This window comes from Dryobates pubescens, chromosome 4, assembly GCF_014839835.1.
Source record: "Dryobates pubescens isolate bDryPub1 chromosome 4, bDryPub1.pri, whole genome shotgun sequence".
Lineage (NCBI taxonomy): Eukaryota > Metazoa > Chordata > Aves > Piciformes > Picidae > Dryobates > Dryobates pubescens.
The window spans coordinates 35,236,382-35,257,240 of record NC_071615.1 but is presented as its reverse complement, the minus strand read 5'-3'; positions in this window follow the sequence as shown (position 1 = coordinate 35,257,240).

Here is a 20,859-nt window from a genome sequence, read left to right as displayed (position 1 = left end):
TCTTTGAAAAAAAAAATTGCTTTTCCCTTCATCTTTCAATACATAAAAGCCAAAGGAGAGTTCTTTGGAAAAATCAGGATGTGTTTCTCCTCCTTGTCCTCATAAGGCTTCCCCTGCCTTGATGTTGAGAAAGAGAGCTGGAGTGTGACATGAGGTTTATGCTAGGTCTGCACTGCTGCTGCCTATAGATCTGTCGCTCCTTTTTCTGTGTAGGTGCTAGGGAGTCAGAGGTAGCAAGGGAGTCAGAGGAGATGACAGCCAATTTGTCTTCCATTGTAGTTCCTTCTTCAGCATTGCCTTTGTATTTCTTCCATTCAATATGAAAAGTGCACCTTGCTCCCATGGTCAACATGCTGTTGACAGTCCCCTGTTGCTTTAGAAGACTTTATGATCATAGAATCATAGAACGGTCTGGGTTGGAAGTGACCTCCAAGGGTCATCTCGTCCACCCTGCAGTAAGCAGGGACATCCTCTACTACATCAGGCTGCCCAGAGCAACTCACCCTCAGCTACTCACCCTGCAAAAGACTGTCTTTGGACCATAGATCAAGGGGTTTATCCAAGTGATCTATAAATCTACGAAGGTGACATTTCACTCCCAGCCAAGCAGGTGAGGGGTGAATACGTGTGCTTGGGTTGCTGGAAGGCCAAAGACTCTCTTAGGAAAGTAGAGTGGATGCTTTAATGAATCTTCATGAGTGTGTGGGCTCTGCCTTCCAGTGGGTGAGATCTGTTTCACTCCAGCTTTGTCTCATTACAAAGAAGCCAGAATGTGCTCTTCTGGAACTTTTAATTTCTATTTCACAACAAAAGCTCTGACAGCTGAAATAAAGCTGCTCATGGATTTATTCTTCTCAAAAGTACAGACTCAGACTCACAGACGAGTAGAAATTGTGGGCAAAGAAATAGAAAATTTAGACTTCAAGGGAAAGTAAGTGATAGATTACAGTGATGTGGGATGATGGTGGGCAGGTGGCATGGCTTTGAGCCTCAAGGCTGTCCGCCATTTCTCACTGTCCTTTTTCTGCCTCAGCTGAGTAGGTCTCAAACTGAGTAGTGGGAAAGGCTGTGACAGCACTACCATGTTTAGAGGGTAAGATCCAAGGGTGATATCACAGTAGCTGTAGTTTTTCATCACACAGAGGACAAGGCAGTCCTTGTGACGAAATATTGTACCTGGGTAACTAATTTCTGAAGGCTCATACAGCATCTGCTGTGTTTCTGGTGCCAAAGGAGAGTCAGATCCTCATGACATGTGGCTTTGAGCCTGCTTGTGCATTCACAACCTGGCTTTGCATCATTTTTGTCCTTTTCTTTCCTACAAGTCACTGAGAGCTTCTCCTTGGCCCATGCAGAGAGGAAATAATCATGGAGAGGCCTTTCTGACAGCAAAGAAACTTCAAAGGAGGAAAAATGTTGTTACAGATTGCATGTGCTGGGGAAGCTCATAGCAAGGGAGGAAGGAGTTGACTCACAGAATAAAAATGATGCATACTATGTCTGTTCTAAAGTGTCCTAAAAAACCCCAGTAAGAGAAATGGTCAACATTAAGAACCACATATAAGGCTTGTGAACTTCTCTGTTGTGTTATGGTATGTGTCAGACCATAATAATATGGATAACAAGGTATTATATCATGGGGGGGTATAGTGGGGGCATAAGCAAGGAAGAGAAATGAGGACAAAAGGGAAGATGCTACCTGGAGACTGACTCCCTTGCTGTTGCTGGTATCACACATCCTTCCAGTTTCTGTCTTTAGCTCCTCAATGTTGCTTCATGTTGGTGTTTTACTTAAACTTCCTGCATAATTCCAACACGTTAAGAAATTAAAACTTTATCAAATATGCTCCAAGAAAGATCATTGTTATTTGTTTACTTTATTTGCTAGCTTGGGAAACTGACTTTCTAAGATTTATGCACATCAGTTCCACCTGAATGCTGTGAGAGACTAGTTAAAATCTAGCAAATAACTATTGAGACATGACACAAAACTGCCCAAGAGGTTATTGGTCTTCCTCTCAGCCTCTGCTGCTTGGTTGTCAGAAAATCCCTCTGTCCTTGACTCACTTTCTGCTGGGAGTTTCCCCACTCATCTCTTCTGGGAATGGTGCCAGCATAGCTGGATGACAGCTGGGACTGCACACATGCTGGAGAGCAGCAGAGGTGGTGTGGTGAGTGACCTCCACAGGTATTGCTCTTTTAATCTTTTTACCATTGGACACCTATATTAAGCCACAGTAAGAAATGCATGGCAAGCCTCCCACCAGCCCACCCACAGATAATAGAATCATTTTGGTTGTAAAAGACTTTTAAGATCATTGAATCTAACCCTTCTCTAACTCTACCAAGTCTGGTGCAGCTTTATAACTGCAAAATGCTTCATTAGATAGTCCCTGATGAGAAAAGAGGCTTCAGCCTTCTGTGCAAAAGGCCATCTTCAGCAGCAGCTAAATGGAGGTTGCAAACTTCATTGCCCTCAGGCAACTCATGCCTACTGGCCTGACATGGTACATTACAGACCCTTGACGATTGCCAAACCCCATCCTGCAGCACAGCCTTACAAATCAGCTGCACTCATTGCTGCTGGCGATTTAAGACAGAGCTCACTGACTTCAGACAAGGCTGGGCAGTGACTCAGCAAGGAGACCAGATCACCTCCATTGCATTTAGTTATCTGACTAGGAACCCGGAACAAAGGATACCATTACTTCTTCAAATGGCTAGTGGGCTTTTGCCTGTCCACAGGATCTTTTTGTGTTGAATGCTAATAGCATACAACTTTTTATTTTTCCCCTGTGCAGGGTGCCTGAAAAGAATGAGAGGTTTTCTGGAATGAAAAGCCAGATGTAGTGAAGGTGTGCATCCATAACATTATTTCTCTAATAACAAAGCCTTGACATGCACCACAGTTAGGCTTGAATCATTAACTTCCATTTTTATTGATGAAAGACTTTAATTTGTTTCTCATCTCACATTGGTTTATTAATTCTTAAATCAAATATGCATTTTTTTTGTTGTTGTTTCTCCACTGGAAATGCACGTTCTGAGACCAATTAAACTAAAGTGTGGGATGTAGTTCTCATTCTGGTAAGCAGAGATTCTTTGTGAGTATTTTTCCTTGTAGAAGCCTGGGTTTCACTGCTGCTCTACTTTAGTGAACATTTTCTTACTCCTTTGTAAGATATGTGGTTTCATTTACCTCTTTGTTTCCTGGTATAGATTACTATGGAAAATATTTCTCTTTTTTTTTTTTCTTTTTTTTTTTTTTCACTAAGTACCAGAAAACTCAGAAAACTTAAAACTATTTCTCATGCTTTTGGACTTTGCCTTTATGAAAAAGAAGGGCAACGAGGCTGGTGAGAGGCCTCGAGCACAAGACCTACGAGGAGAGGCTGAGGGAGCTGGGATTGTTTAGCCTGGAGAAGAGGAGGCTCAGGGGAGATCTTATTGCTGTCTACAACTACCTGAAGAGAGGTTGTAGCCAGGAGGGTGTTGGTCTCTTCTCCCAGGCAACCAGCACCAGAACAAGAGGACACAGTCTCAAGCTGTGCCAGGGGTGGTTTAGGCTCGAGGTGAGGAGAAAGTTCTTCACCGAGAGAGTGATTGCCCATTGGAATGTGCTGCCCAGGGAGGTGGTGGAGTCACCATCCCTGGAGGTGTTCAAGAGGAGACTGGACGTGGCACTTGGTGCCATGGTCTAGTAGTCATGAGGTCTTGGGTGACAGGTTGGACTTGATGATCTTTGAGGTCTTTTCCAACTTTGTTGATTCTATGGTTCTATGATTCTATTAAAAAGAAATCCAGAAAAATAAAGGAAAGTAATTTTAAAACCAGGTTGGCACCCAATGAACCAAACAGATTTTCCTAAATGGTGTTTTCTTCATTTTCTGTTAAAAGATCCCATTTTAAGAGTGGTTTTAGTAAAACTGAGCATACTGATCAATTGTTACGAATCAGCTTCCATCCAAGAAATGGAATGTTGATAAAATAAGAAGCTTTAGTGCTCAAGTCTTTTATAAAGAAAAAAAAAAAGGGAAATAAAACAAAATAAATAATAAATAAAATAAAAACAAAATAAAATTAGACAAAATAAAACAAAAATAATAAAATAAATAAATAAAATTCTTAAATGCATTGTAGAAATTCAAAGCATTAATTGCAAGCGTTCTTTTGTGTCTCGCTCAGCATCTTTTATTTAGGACACAAGGAAATGGCTTCAAGTTGCACCAGAAGAGGTTTAGTTTGGATATTAGGAATAATTTCTTCACTGAAAGAGTGTTCAGGCATTGGACAGGCTGCCCAGGGAGGTGGTGGAGTCACTGTCCCTAGAGGTGTTCCAAAGCTGTGTAGGTATGGCACTTCAGAACATGGTTTGATGACCATGGAGGTGTTGGAGTGGCAGTTGGAATTGATGATCTTAAACATCTTTTCCAACCAAAATTATTCTACAATTCCATGCGTCTCATAAACAGAAGTGCTGGATATTAGGAAGAAATTCTTTACAGTGAGGGTGGTGAGACACTGGACATGTTGCCCAGGCAGGTAGTGGATGCCCCCTGCCTGGACGTGTTCAAGGCCAATTTGGATGAGGCCTTGAGCAAGCTGGGCTAGTGGAAGGTGTCCCGACCCATGGCAGGAGTGTTGGAACTAGATGATCTTTAAGGTCCCTTCCAACCCAAACCATTCTATGAATCTATGCACTAAATATTTAGGTGTAAAAGATCTTTTTCAGAGCATTTAATTGGTTCTTCCAGGAGGCAGTTCTACTGTAAGAAGAGTTTTCCACCATGAATGCACTGTGGTCCAAGGATATAATGTATTTTTCTCCAGTTGAAAAAAACCCGCATACTAGAAACGTGGTATGAGACAGTGGGAGGACCTTCCACACTGCCCTAAGAAAGAGAAACCCAGGCCAGAGGATCCTACAGGACCCAGTGTCCTGGTGTTGTCATTACATACCCTAAAAGTAATAAAAATTCCATGATTTCCACTCTAATCTCCTCTGCAAAACAAATGCATCTCCCAGATATGATTCCAGGTGGGTAGGATGGAGTTCATCCAATTGCTCAGTCCCTGAGGGTCTTTACAGTGATGTTCCTTTTCCATCTGACTGTGGATGGTAGGATCAGAATGAAAGTGCTCTTTTCCATGATGTTTTCTGTTAACACTTGTAACTAATGAGCAGAATTAAGCACATTCAGAGGCTTCTGTAGGTGCACACATAATGAGTGAATGTGAAAATACAATTTATCATCATCTCAACTTCTTTGCCTTTCATCTGGAATATTTGACAATCTGAAATAGTGATAAATGAAAACACTTGGAATACTACATGGTGTAAGAACCAGGAGTGCTCCATCTTAATTCTCTTCTGCCAGTTAAAAACTTGATTTTAAATGAAAGGTTCTTCCTTCTGTCTTTAAAGTAACTTCAATTATCTCCATTTGGCCCAAGACTAAATTTAGCCCTTGAAATCCCATAAATTCTGCTGACACAAGAAAACAGACTGCAGACTGCTATGGATCTAGAGACACAGATTTCAAAATGATCCACCTAAAAGTGCACCTGAAAGCTTTAGGCTTTGAGTGAAACGTTTGACTGCAATTCATGCAACAGGACTAATCCTATTTATCTCACTTGTATGAAGATTCTGCTCCGTTTTGACCAAGGTCAAACCTGACAGGGCAGACACTGAACACTGTGCTTCAGTTATAATGCCTGGGCTGCAGTAGGATTAAATGTCCTGAGGCACTGTAGGACAGATGTTGATGAGACAGTAGTCAGAGACAGAAGACCATTTTCATATTAGATTGCCAAAGGATGAATTCTCTTCTTCTCAGAGACCATCTGAATAATGCTCCTTAAGTCAGGGGAAAAAAATAACTCCCATGGCCAACAGCATCCTGGTCTCTGTCAAGACCAGTAGGACTAGAATATGATTGTGCCCCTGTGCTCAGCACTGGTGAGGCCACGCTTTGAGTTCTGGGGTCAGTTTCAGGCCCCTACAAGAAAAACATTGAGGTGCTGGAGCAGGTCCAGAGAATGGCAACAAAGCTGGTGAAGGGTCTGGACAGCTGGGCTGGTGAGGAACATCTGATGGAGCTGGGATTATTTAGTCAGGAGAAAAAGGCTGAAGGGAAATCTTATCACCCTCTACAACTACCTGAAAGGAGGATGTAGTGAGGTGGGGGTTAGTCTCTTCTCCCTAGTAACCAGTGATAAGATGAGAAGAATGGCTCCACATCACTCCAGGGGATCTTTAGATTGAAGATTAGAAGAAACTTCTTGACTGAAAGGGTTCTTAAACACTGGAACAGACTGCCCAGGTAGATGGTTGAATCCTATAGATGGTTGAATCCCCATCCCTGGAGGTGTTTCAAAGAGGCAGAGATGGGGTGCTAAGGGACATGGTTTAGCCCCAGACTTGGTAGAGTTAAGTAGGGGTTGGACTCAATAATAATTCTGTGTATTTTCCACCTAGCCCGGGGATCAGCTTCTCAGTTAATGTAGGCTGAAAATGCTTTATTAGCATTTAAGCAGGACCCATCATAAGTATCTGTGAGCTGGGTCTCCAGCTCTCATCTGTAATTCCACTTCAGCTTCTTCTTTTCAGTTCACAGCAGGGTTCACCTTTTTCTTTCTTGGCCTCTGATCAAAAACTAGCTAATTGCCAAAGAAGTATGGAATTTGGATGATTGACAGGTAACATCCCATGAGAGGCAAAAAAGCTGCATTTTGAAAAGATAAGACAATAAAGATATTTCAGCAAGAAGTCAAACAGCAGGCTTCCAACAGGGAGTGCTAAAAGACTCCTAGATCATCACACCAGAATGGGTCCTTGTCAGATAGCAATCTCAGTGTCGGTGACAATCTCATTTCAGAGCTCTTTTGTTCAACATGTGAACACATGAACTCAGTCACTGGGCTTATCAAAATGAATGAACACATCTCCAGATCACTGCAGCAGAGAGAGACATGAAGCATTTCACACATGACTTTGTGTTCTTTTCCATCTTTTATGTTTCTGGAGACATATAATCAAGAAAGGGCATGTCAGAGCTGCACTCATACTGTGACACTTGCAATGCCAGCTTTGCTTTGCCTTTTAAAAGCACTTTCAGGATCTCAGACGCTTCCAAGGATGAAGAGCCTGTGAGACTCTCCCATAGGAACCATCTTGGTGGTTCCCATGGGAGCTGGGGTTGTTTAGTCTGGAGAAAAGGAGGCTGAGGGTCAGCCTTCTCACTCTCTCAAATTCCCTGAAAGGAGGGTGTTGGTCTTTTCTTCCCAGTAGCAAGTGATAGGATGAGAGGAAATAGCTTCGAGTTCTACCAGGGGAGGTTTAGGTTGGATATTAGAAGACACTTCTTGACTGGAAGGGTTCTCAGACCCTGGAACAGGCTCCCCAGGGAGGTGGTTGAATCCCTATCATAACGAGTTTCAGTGATACAGAAATGTGGTACTGAGGGACATGGTTTAATACCAGACTTGGTAGAATTAGAGAATGGTTGGCTCAATAATCTTAAAGGTCTTTTCTGACCAAAATGCTGTTATGGTCTTAGGGACCCCATATGAACCTGCATGTCCCATCAGTCAGTGAGGATAATTTACAAATGTTGGTGCAACACCAAGGACATCACTAAAGCTAGATGGTTTGGACTTCAGGCTGCTTGAGTCCTTTCCTGACTGCTCCTGAGGATGTTTCCATTCATCACAGTGCCCCCAGGCAAACCACCAAATGTATGACTCTATGTCTCAACAACACTTCAGAGCTTTTCTTAATCAATAGAATAATAGAATACCTTCAATAGGAAAAGACCTCCAAGATCATCGAGGCCAAGGATTGGCCTAACCCCACCATGGCCATCAAACCATGTCCCAAAGTGCCATGAATAGCTGTGAACTTTAACATTTAGAATGGAATGGAATGGAATGGAATGGAATGGAATGGAATGGAATGGAATGGAATGGAATGGAATGGAATAGAATAGAATAGAATAGAATAGAATAGAATAGAATAGAATAGAATAGAATAGACCAGGTTGGAAGAGACCTTCAAGATCATTGTGTCCAACCTATCATCCAACACCACCTAATCAACTAAAGCATGCAACCAAGCACCCTGTCAAGTCTCCTCCTGAACACCTGCAGTGATGGTGACTCCACCACCTCCTCAGGCAGCCCATTCCAATGGGCAATCACTCTCTCTGTGTAAAACTTCCTCCTAACCTCCAGCCTAAACCTCCCCTGGCACAGCCTGAGACTGTGTCCTCTTGTTCTGGTGCTGGTTGCCTGGGAGAAGAGACCAAGATCCACCTGTCTACAACCTCCCTTCAGGTAGTTGTAGAGAACAAGAAGGTCTCCCCTGAGCCTCCTCCTCTCCAGGCTAAGCATCCCCAGCTCCTTCAGTCTCTCCTCAGAGGGCTTGTGTTCCAAGCCCCTCACCAACTTCATTGCCCTTCTCTGGACACGCTCCAGCAAGGCAACATCCTTCCTAAACTGAGGGGCCCAGAACTGGACACAGGACTCAAGGTGTGGCCTAACCAGTGCTGAGTACAGGGGCAGAATGACCTCCCTGTTCCTGCTGGCCATACTGTTCCTGATGCATTGGCCCTCCTGGCTGCCTGGGCACACTGTGGGCTCATGTTCAGCCTACCATCAACCAGCACCCTCATGCCCTCCTCAGCTGTGGAGGAGGAACTCTCAGTGCATTTGTTGTGGGACAATTCCTCTGAGTGACTCTAGAGCAGTTGGTTTCATGAATATAGAACCATTGAGGTTGGAAAAGACTTCTAAGATCATTGAGCATTTGCTCTTGTTGAAAGAAAAGAACAGCAAAGCCTTATTTGCCTGCAGTATAATAAAGATAAGAATTTCTCAGTCACATAATTTTTAATGCAATATGCAGACTAATTACTGTAATAGAAACATAAAATTGCTTCTCAGGCCCCAGAGAGCAGTTTAATCAAATGTGCTAAAACACAAAGAAAATATTTGTTGCAAAGGAAAAAAAAAAACCAAGACAAAAGTGATTATCAAGACATTAGTGCCACTGTTTATCATCAGGGAAGAGAGATTTAATGAAACTCAATGAGGACAAGTATAGAGGTTTGCACCTGGCAAAGAACAGCCCCATGGATCAGTGAAGGTTGGAGACTGACCAGCTGGAGAGCAGTGAAGGGGAGAAGGACCTAAGAGTCCTGGTGGACAGAAGAATGACCACGAGCCAGCAACGCGCTTTTATGGCCAAGAAGGCCAGTGCCATTCTGGGGTGGATTAGAAGGGCTGTGGTTAGTAGGTCAAGAGAGGTTCTCCTTCCCCTCTACTCTGCCCTGGTGAGGCCACATCTGAAATACTGCATCCAGTTCTGGGCCCCTCAGTTCAAGAAGGACCTCAGGGAACTGCTTGAGAGAGTCCAGCACAGAACCACAAAAATATCTAAGGGAGTGGAACATCTTCCTTATGAGGAGAGACTGAGGGATCTGGGGCTCTTTATCTTGGAGAGGAGGAGCCTAAGGGTTGACTTCATTAATAAACATGTAAAGGGTGAGAGCCAAGAGGGTGGAGCCAGGCTCTTCTCAGTGATGCCCAATGACAGGACAAGGGGCCATGGGTGGAAGCTGAGGCATAGGAAGTTCTATGGAAACATGAGGAAAAGATTTTTCCCTGTGAGGGTGACAGAACACTGGAACAGGCTGCCCAGGGGGGTTGTGGAGTCTCCCTCTAGGGAGATATTCAAAACCCTCCTGGATGTGTTCCTGTGTGACCTGGTATTAGGTAATCCTGCTCTGGTGGTGGGAGGAGGGGTGGGTGTGTTGGACTGGATGATCTTTTGAGATCCCTTCCAACCCCTAACATTCTGTGATTCTGTGAAAAGGTGTTTTGAGGCATATTTCTCCACCAGCAGGAGTGTCTCTGTGTTTGAATTCAGCTGAGACATGAAAGTGCTATTCCTGAACATAATCAGGAATTGATTCTCCATGACACCACCAAGCAATTACAGCACCATTAAGTTCCATTAAGGTGGAGACACTGCCAAAATTAGAGTCAGCAATTAAAATACTAAATGAAAGTGTGTGATATCCACCCTTTCCTGGCTTTTGTACGCCAAAAGACGACCTGTCAAACAAAATCAGAATTGAGAATTTTGACTGAAACTTGTACAAACCAGGAGTTCACAAACTTTACCCATATTTTTTTGGCAGAGCTGTAAGCCCTGAATGAAATGAAAAGGTCACACTAATCTTTATCTTCCTGCACTTGGTAAGAGTTCTGAAAGTCACCTACTAGTTTATTTGAAGTTGATCCACAGTTGTTGTTTTCCAATCATACAGCAATGCTCTAATACAAGATGAATCACACAAATTCACTTTCATTTGTACATGTTGAAACTGTTCAAACAATGGTTTTCCCTGAGGGGAAGAAATTCCCCAAATAATCAGTGATCAGTGCAACATTATTCAGTCTAGGAAACACAATAACTAGCAGGAAAAGCAATTTAGGAAAGAGATAAAATAACCCAGGGGCAATGTACGGTCACACTCTGAAGTGAATGGATAGATCCTTAAACCCTAACAAAACATATCTGCAAAATATTTCTGTCTGATGGTGTCTTTTCCTAGACAACCACGGTTTTGCTCCACACAGAGTGCATTCAGATCCATTCAGAACATCATAGTTTAACTGGTGATGATTTGAGGGATCATCTGATTTTAATAGGTAAATCGTAGAATCGTAGAATGGTCTGGGTTGGAAGACACCTCCAAAGGTCAGCTAGTCCAACACCCTCTGCAGTCAGTGGGGGCAGCTTCAACTAGATCTGGCTGCCCACAGAGTCCTGTCAAGCCTCACTTTCAGTATCTCCAGGGATGGAGCCTCAACCACCTCCCTGGGTAACTTGTTCCAGTGTTCCACCATCTTCATAGTAAAGAACTTGTTCCTAACATCCAGTCTAAATCTGCTCTTCTCTAGTTTGAAGCCATTGCCTTTTGTCCTCTCACCACAGGTCTTTGCAAACACGCTCTGTCCATTCTTCTTCCAGGCCCCCTTCAGGTACTTGAAATCCACTATTAGGTCTCATTGGAGCCTTCTCTTCTCCAGGCTGAACAACCCCAGCTCCCTCAGCTTGTCCTCCTAGCAGAATTGCTCCAAGCCCTTGATGATTTTCATGGCCCTCCTCTGGATCCACTCCATCAGGTCCATGCAGTCTTGTGGATGGTCCCTTCCTGGTGAAAGTTCTCTGCTTTTGAGCCAAACCCGTAATCACCTTTTTCCCTGACAGTCCATTACTTCAATCAGTCTGTAGTTGCTGGAAACATTTCTTCCACTTTGTGTGAAGAATGATGACATTGCATGAAAATGACCTGCTAAGTGGTCCAGTCAGCTGATAATGTTACTTTAAGCACTGGGGGGAAAAAAAGAAATTTGGCACCAGAAAATATTGTCAGTTAGACCCCAAAATATTTTCTGTGCCACATTTCTATACACAGTTTAATGAGCATGGTGATGTTGAGTTGATGGTTGGACTTAATGATCTTAGAGGTCTTTTCCAACCTTAATGATTCTATGAATAAATGTAGATGACTTGCACTAATGGAATTAAACTTAGACAGGATAAACACTCAAATTTCCCTTGAGTTGCAATTTCCTTCAAGAGCACTAGACTCTCTGAATGCCAAGAACCTTTCAGGCTCAGGTACAGTGAAGTTAAAAGAAGCTTTCCTGCCTCATCTTCTTTCTCCACTGCACTTTGGGCTGGAAAGATATAAAAGAGATTGAAACAACCACAAACCCCAGGCTGAGGATAGTTATTTGTAACTGTCATTCTTCCCTCACCTCTTCTAATGCTGCCAGTCGTGCCAGTTCAACTCCGGGTTATGCAATTACCACATCACATCATCCTGAAGCCACCAAACAGATTGCAGTGCCAAACAGGTAGGTGGGATTTGCTTATCCTGCACTTGAAATAGGCAGGGGTTAGCTATGAACGTGTCCATATACTAGAATGGGTCTTGCAAGTCTACAATGAGAAACAATCAGGATAAAATAAAAGCCATGCAAGGGTGAAAAATTGTGGTTTAAGGCTCATGTTGAAATGCAATGGGAGAAAAAAAAAAAGAAAAGAATATAAAATATTAATAAATTAACATCCCTTCAAAATAAGGATGCTAATTTTTTCACTTCAAGCTTTGCATCAGCATAGCACTACTCCATGCTTAAACACTGAAAACATTTCTTAATCCATTCTTCACATGGGTATAGTCTGAGACCGTGGATTTAATCATGTACTTAGCAGCTTTACTAAGCTGGCAGCAGAACATTGTAATGGCAGAGAAGCTTTCTTTCCATCAAGCAGCAGTGAGGAGCAATCTGCTCAGCAAGCAATTTATGCAAATTGACTTTAATGAAAACTCTTCTCTTGCTTTACTAAAAATACAGAAACTTCCGACTAAGATTCTTTCTCTCTTCTAGTGCTGACTGTTTGGCTTCTTGCAACCCTTCGGCGCTTTTATTCATCCCAATTAAAATTAAAACACCTCTTTCCTAGTTGAAAAGTTGATTTCTTGTTTCTGAGTGTGCTGCAAATGATGTTGGCAGAGGGAAATGGATGGAGTGTTTATATACAGTAACAGGTTGTACGCATCTGGTTGTGTACCAGAGGTAATTGAGATGCAGCAGAAATGAGCTTCTCGGACTCCTATTCTAATCACATCCTCTCGATGAATTATGAGATGGTCACATATTTCATTTTGAGGTAGGGTAGTAAATACAGGAATCTGGGATCAGGGACTAGGAAAATAAACTAATAAAGCCTGTGAGAGACACGTGGAGCAATGGATTTTTTTTCCTCTAAACCTGCTGTGCGTTAAAGGGCATAAAGAATTAAACCAGTCTTGTCGAGTTTTAAGAATACTCTGGGATCTCTTACAAGGAGAGGCTGGGGCTGTTTCACCTGGAAAAAAGAAGTCTGAGAGGGGATCTGATCAATGCCTATAAAGATCTAAAAGGTAGAGGTCAAGAGGATGGAGCTGGGCTCTTCTCAGTGGTGCCCAGTGACAGGACATGGGGCAAAGGGTACAGACTAGAAGGGGGGGTGTTTCCCTTGAACTTAAGGAAAAACTTTGTCATTGTGAGGGTGTCGGAGCACTGGAATAGGCTTCCCAGGGAGGTCTTGCAATCTATTTCTCTAGAGACTTTCAAAACCCACCTGGCTGTGCTCCTGTGGAACCTGATCTAGGTGACCCTGCTTTAAACAATGGTGCTGGACTGCATAATCTCCAAAAGCTCCTTCCAGCCCTCACTATTCTGTGATTCTGTAAGCTGATGCGCTCACATCTGCCAAGACCTCTGAAATACTGTCTTTGAGATGAGTGTGAACTTCCTTCCTGTGTATGGGTCAAAGCATGAGGACAGGATCACAGAATTATACAATCATTTAGGCTGGAAAAGCCCCTTATGATCATCCAGTTCAGCCATAAACCTAACACTGTGACAGACACCGAGAAGCTCTCTGTCTTAGAGACCAGCAAAGATCCTGGTGGGCAGGAAAACAGGAAGAACCCTGTGTTCCATGACTGACAATACTTGGGAAAACTAGGACCTACATAATATTAAGGACATAATAAGATTTAGGTAAACCAGACTTCTGTAGGTTCACTCCCATTTTAATATTCTTTGGTGACTCTTGGAGCCTTCCAGATGTACTCTTTATGTCTTACAGCACTTTTTATTGATCATGACTCCAAAAGTCTCTTACAAGCATCAGACTCATCTGTGTTTGATACCACAGGAGCAGTTTTTGACCCTGCATTGCTAGAAGGGTAGGTGAAGGTTCATCACTTGAAGATGATACCCCAAATGAGATTGCAGGTCAAAGATATAGTCAGCCTTGTGGCTGTGACCACAAACCAGAGGGAATAGCATTGCATCAAGATGATACATCAGTGTGAACAGGTTAAAACATTTTATTGTCCATTAATGCCTGGCAGCAGGCAAATGCAGAAGTCAATGCTTTAAAACATATCCCCATGCCTACAAGGTAGACACTGTGAGTGGGATTTCTCTCTGCTGCAGGTTAGGTGTTTAATTTGTCATGCAAGCTCCCTTTATAGTCAAGACAGAAGTGGGCACCTCAAGAACCAACTCCTCCCACCTGGGTGATTAGCTTAGATTAGACACCTCACATATAGATTGTTAAAGTTGGGGGAACTTTTCTTATCTCTTAAAAATAGCTTGATTTTTTTTTTTCTCTTGAGTGAAACTCCTCTCAGCAGTGGAGGCCAGAGTTTAATGTAGCATCTCATCATGGATATAGGTTCCAGTTTTTAACCCCAATATTTAGAGTTGTTAGCAAAGCCAACAGTGAATGAAATAATGTCAAAGATTTCAAGAGCTTGGGAGGGTTCTTTTGGGATGATGACACTTCTTCCAGAAAATATTAGGCAGGAACAAGCATGCATGGACAAACCACTCTTATGGTACTTTGCTGAGGGCTCTTGCAGACAGTTTGAAGACCAATCAACACCAGAATAAGTAGTTTTCTCCAGCTTTAGCTACATGGGTTGGTATTAGATGCTGCATACTTACCACAAAAGTGGCTTCTTCAAAACAGCAGTGCTTCATCCTGGCTAGACACAACAAGGAGTTGTGACCTGGACAGACTCCTCTATGTGAGGTAAGGATACATGATGGGAAGTTAGAAAGCTGCTGTATTGGGTTGGACTGAGCTGGAGTTAATTCTCCTCACAGCATCTTTCTAGTGCTGTGGTGTTTTGCAGCAGTAGTTGATAACACAGCGGTGTTTTGGCTACTGTTGAATCCAGTATCCAGGCTGTGTCCTTTCACCATCTCCCTGCCCCAAGAGTACATTGAGGGGAGGGCAAAATCTTGGGAGGGGACACGGCTGAGCCAGCTGACTCAGACTGGCCAAAGAGGTATTCCATACCATATGACCTCAGCTCAGGTATAAGAATGAAGTGAAAGAAGGAAGTGTGGGGATTTGTCCATGGGGTCTATCCTCCCAAGGAACCACCAAGCTTAGAGAGCCCTGCTTCTGAGACTGACCATAGTCCTGCTGATGGGCAGTAGAGACTAACATCTCTCTCTCTGCTTTTTGCTTCCACGCGGTCTATTGCTGTTTGTTTATTAGTGTTACTAAAATTGCTCCTATCCTATTCCTGCCTTCTGTTATATTTTTTTTTCCCTTCTTCCCCTGTTCACTTAAAAGGGGGAGTGACAGAGAGGCTTTGGTGGGCGTCTGGCCTCCAGGCCGGGGCCAAACCGCCACAGCTGCTCAAGGAGGTGGTGGAGTCACTGTCCTTGGAGGTGTTCAATAAATGAGCAGATTTGGAACATGGTCATGGAGGTGTTGGGTTGGAGGTTGGAATTGATGACCATAGAAGTCTTTTCCAACCTTAATGATTCTATAATTCTATGATTCTGTGGATTAATATTTGATGCAAACTATTCTGAAATCATATGGGTGCTTACCAAAACAACCAAATGAGGAGACACCATGGAGTCACATCCCTCACTGTATTTTCACTGTGCTTTTATTATTCCCACCCAAGTACTCATAAAGCTTCTTGTGCCTTCCAGTAAGAGAGTAAACAACCAGCAGTTACCAAGAAAGACTGGAATGGCCATCTAGTATTTGTGGTTGATTCAACTATTAGTGACTATTGTGGCTTTTTTTTAAATACCACCTTGTTGGTAGGTTAAAGAAACACACACACACAAAAGTAAAGAGGGAGAAAAAGTGATATTGTTCTCCTATGAATCATCCTTCCCACTAAACTGTCTCCTTGACTGGCAGTTACGTTTGTTAGTCATCCATGGTTTGAAAATTGTGGGTGGCAATTATCCAGCATTTCCTCTAGGTGTCAAGTCATATGGATAATCCCCTGGTGTGTTTCATGCCACCCACTGGAACTGCTGCCGTTTTGATGTCCTCAGCCTTCCAAAGCAGGGAGTATGTTTTTCTTTCCAGGCAAAGTTTTGCTACATTTATGCAGATTTTACTCACAAATCCCTGACACTTTCACAAGCTGTTATAGGTTCTGTCAAGTAAGCCCAAGTTGGTAAGTTCATCAGTGGTTTTCTTCAATGTGGAAGACAAAATTGTGTGTCTTGAAAGTGAAGGCTTCCGGTCACACATTATGACCACATGACATAACAGAACGCTGAGGTGACAAATGTGTTTTGCACTGGTGTTCTGGGGTGCAGTGAGAAAAGTGTGGCCAGCAGGTCAAGGGAAGTTCTCCTTCACCCCTACTCTGCCCTGTTGAGGCCACATCTGGAGTACTGTGGACAGTTCTGGGCTCCCCATGCAAGGATAAGCAGGACTCCAGCAGAGCACCATGAAGATGCTGAGGGGACTAGAGCACCTCTCATAAGAGGAGAGCCTGAGAGACCTGGGGCTGTTTAGCCTGGAGAAGAGCAGCCTGAGAGGGGATCTTAACAATCCTGATCTATAGCTAAAGGGTGGAGGCCAAGAGGATGGGGCTGGGCTCTTTACAGAGGTTCCCAGTGACAGGACAAGGGGCAAAGGGTACAAACTAGAACACAGGAGGTTTAACTTGAATTCAAGGAAAAACTTCTTCCCTTTGAGAGTGACAGAGCACTGGAGCAGGCTGCCCAGGGAGGCTGTGCAGTCTCCTCTGGAGACTTTTAAGACCCACCTGGATATGTTCCTGTGCAACCTGATCTAGATGACCCTGCTTTAACAGGGGTTTGGACTAGATGATCTCCAGAGGTCCCTTCCAGCCCTCACCGTTCTGTTATTCTGCAATTCATTATTTCAGTTCATGAAGGTGGATGCTTTGATTTTAGCCCCAGAAGCCTCACAAGCACTGCTAGTTCAGCCTCTTCAGCTCTGCAGAGAGAAAGGTGAGAATAGCAGGGTCTCAGGTGGGAGCTGAGCAGATTTGGGATGGGTACTTTGAAGGGAAATGCAGCCTGGGTGAGTAACCAGTGATAGAGCAACATGGCAGCAGCCCTTCCTGGGGGACAGAAAGGGGGGTCAAGGGCAGAGCCCCACACTGGAGTCCTGCACAACCCCATGAGGAACATTTTGGTCTGCATTAACTGTATATGGGTCTTGGTGAGGCTAGCTCATAATTTAGGGCTGAAAATCAGTCATGATAAATTCTTCTGTCTGAGGTGGCCTGATTTTGCCAATTTCAGGTCCCTGGAGTAGCAAACCCCGATGCTCCTGGGTTTCCATGTGCTTCGTCCCAGTTTCTTCCAGACTGTGGGCCTTCCAGACTCTGAGGGGCTATAATCAAGCTCTAACAAAACCTTACCTTTCTGAATTATTTCTCCTGTCTACCCTAATCTCACTGGATTATCTAGGTAGTCCATACCACTTAAAATCATATTTTCTACTTCTGTAAGGACATCTCAAAAACATGAGGCTTCGTATGTGTATAAAACTACCACAATGTACCAAAACCCAAGCATCTCAGCAATGTCTGCAGATCAACATAAACCCTTCTGGTCCCCTAGGGAGCCTATTTCCCACAACAACTGGTGGGGTGGAAATCACTTTTTCATTATTTTAATGGCAGCCTGCAGCAAACTCCTCATTTTCCTCTTCTCTAACTAGCATATCAAAGCAGCCGGTACACGTCAGTGGGGTTTATTCTAGCATTTTCTATCTGTAGAGATAAGAGATTACAATAAACTAATTATGCCTTGGTAGTGCTGTGCATGTTAAATTCTGAAATTATATTGAATGGATGGCCTTTTTTTATTTTTTTAAAATAGCTTTTGTGTACTCCAGGATAATTTTTATTCCAATTGAGCCAATTTGCTCTTTAGGACATGCATTCAAAGAGGCACAAAAGTGAAAGGCTGACATGAAGTGTTATGTCAGACTAACTCCTTCAGAAGCACCAAATCACTGATCCAAATTGAAGGAGAGGCAGAAGGAATGTCAGCTGAAGATAGCCAAGGGGATCTGTTAGACAAAGCTTCATGTGGTTTAGATGCAATAGATTGCATGGTGACGTTAACAACTTCACTATATGATCATCATTTTTATTTTAATCATTTTTCCCCCTCTTATTATCAAAGAAGGACATTGAGACACTTGAGCGTGTCCAGAGAAGGGCAACAAGGCTGGTGAGAGGCCTTGAGCACAAGCCCTATGAGGAGAGGCTGAGGGAGCTGGGATTGTTTAACCTGGAGAAGAGAAGGATCAGGGGTGACCTCATTGCCCTCTACAACTACCTGAAAGGTGGTTGTAGACAGGAGAGGGTTGGTCTCTTCTCCCAGGCAACCAGCACCAGAACAAGGGGACACAGTCTCAAGCTGCACCAGGGGAGGTTTAGACTCGAGGTGAGGAGAAGGTTCTTCACTGAGTGAGTCATTCGTCATTGGAATGTGCTGCCCAGGGAGGTGGTGGAGTCACCGTCCCTGGAGGTGTTCAAGAGGAGATTGGACGTGGCACTTGGTGCCATGGTCTAGTCGTGAGTTCTGTGGAGGCAGGTTGGACTTGATGATCCTTGGGGTCTCTTCCAGCGTTAGTTATACTGTGAAATAAATCTTTGCTCATACAACCCAGTACAGTATTTGTTTTTGCAGCGAAGTTCCCATTCAATGGGAACTTCCCATTCAACCTGAGAGCACTTTCAGGATAAATCCATTTAATAAGGAAAGCAAAAGAAGAAGCATAAGAAAAAAATATGTTTTGATGAGTCATCCTCTGCCTGATGTCAAAGGAAATGTTGGACAAGTGAACTGAAAATTTGCATTCAGTAGCTACTCTTATTTGGAGATGTTCTTCTTACTGTAAAAATACAAGGAGGAATCAGAAGAAAATGTGGAGCCAACGAGCTCAAAAAAGGGACTGGTATAATGAAGAACGGAGAAATGAAACAAGGAGAGATGAAACAGAAGAAAAAAAAAACACATAAGACAAGTAAGAAAAACTGCACTGATATTCATAATGTATTGGACAGGGCTAAGAAGAACTCTCAATTCAGCAGCTGCAGGGTTATAGAATCATAGAACCATTTTGGTTGGAAAAGTCCTCTAAGATCATTTTGAGTCCAGCTGTCAAGCCACCACCACCACTCCCACTATGCCATGTCGCAGAGTGCCATGTCTACGCATTTTTTGAACACTTCCAGGCATGGTAACTCCACCACCTCCCTGGGCAGCTTCTTCCAACACCTGACCACTCTTTCAGTACAGATTTTTTTTTTCTAATGTCCAATCTAAACCTCCCCTGGTGCACCTTGAGGCTGTTTCCTACTTGAGAGAAGAGACAGACCACCACCTCCTTACAACCCTTCAGGAGACTGCTCACTCTCTTTACTGTTGAACATTCTGTGATTTCCAGAAGTGGGTGGCTCTTTCCACCATGCTTAATTAACTTGTGGAACCCCTTACAGCAGGAGGTTCTGGATGCTATAAGTCCACTGGAGCTGAAGTGTCAACTAGAGAAGTTATTTGAAGAGAAATCTGTAGATTCCTCTTAAATACAAAACTAGAAACACTGAGCAGCCAGTTGCTGGAAATTGGTGTTGTGGGAAAGTAGATCTACTTCAGTAGACAGTAGATGTACCATGTATTTGTTCTCCTTGTTACACTGCTCTCCCTTTCTTCTGCATGTTTGATTTTAGAGGGAACAATGTCCTTTGATGGGAAAGGGTACAGAAGCAAAACAAATCCTCCAGTCAGTACATATCACATCCACTGAAAAAAATAGTAGACTACTGGACATGTATTTCTCTGATTAAAGGGTTTTGCTAGTGAGAAATGGTGAACTGTTTCATTAAGAGCTAAAATGATGTCCTCTCCAAGGTACCATTGATTTCTAAGCCTGATGTTCATTTACTTCTTTTCCATTTAGCTGAAGGACAGCAGAGGTAGCATTGCATAGCTGGGATACAAGAACCTCGAATACATTTTTCAGTCACGTAATGTCTGCCTTTAAATTGGGGAACCTCTGACCTTGGCTGCTTCTGCCAAGGTTGGTTTTTCATATTGGTCCAGCTAAAACAAATTGTAGGCAGAAGAAGTACAAAATATGCTTGGGTTTACTTTTCTTCTCTAAACCATAATTGTTTCTATGCTTTCTGTAGTTGTATTTTCTTTTTCTTTCTTTTCCTTTTCCTTTTTCCTTACCTTTTTCTTTTTCTCTTTTCCTTTTTCTTTTTCTTTTTTTCTTTTTCTTTTTCTTTTTCTTTTTCTTTTTCTTTTTCTTTTTCTTTTTCTTTTTCTTTTTCTTTTTCTTTTTCTTTTTTTTTTCTTTTTCTTTTTTCTTTTTCTTTTCTTTTTCTTTTTCTTTTTTCTTTTTCTTTTCTTTTTTTTCTTTCTTTTTCTTTTTCTTTTTCTTTTTCTTTTTCTTTTTCTTTTTTCTTTTTCTTTTTCTTTTTCTATTTCTTTTTCTTTTTTCTTTTTCTTTTTCTTTTTCTTTTTCTTCCTTTTTCTTTTCCTTTTTCCCTTTCCTTTTCCTTTTCCTTTTCCTTTTCTTTTTCCTTTTCCTTTTTCCTTTTGTTTTTCCTTTTCCTTTTTCCTTTTCTTTCTCCTTTTCCTTTTCCTCTTTCTTATCTTTTTTCTTATCCTTTTTTGTTTTATTTTTTCTTTTTATCTTTCCCTTTCCCTTTCACTTTCCCTTTTCCTCTTTCTTATCTTTTTTCTTATCCTTTTTTGTTTTATTTTTTCTTTTTATCTTTCCCTTTCCCTTTCACTTTCCCTTTCCCTCTAGATTTTAAGCAAAAGAGAATGTGGGCACATGTAGATGTGCACTCTAGAAATAAAATGCCACATTCAGAAGTAGGCACTTTAGAAGGTTCTTTGAGGCATCATCATAAATCATATTTAATGTACATGCATTGAAAAATTAATTAT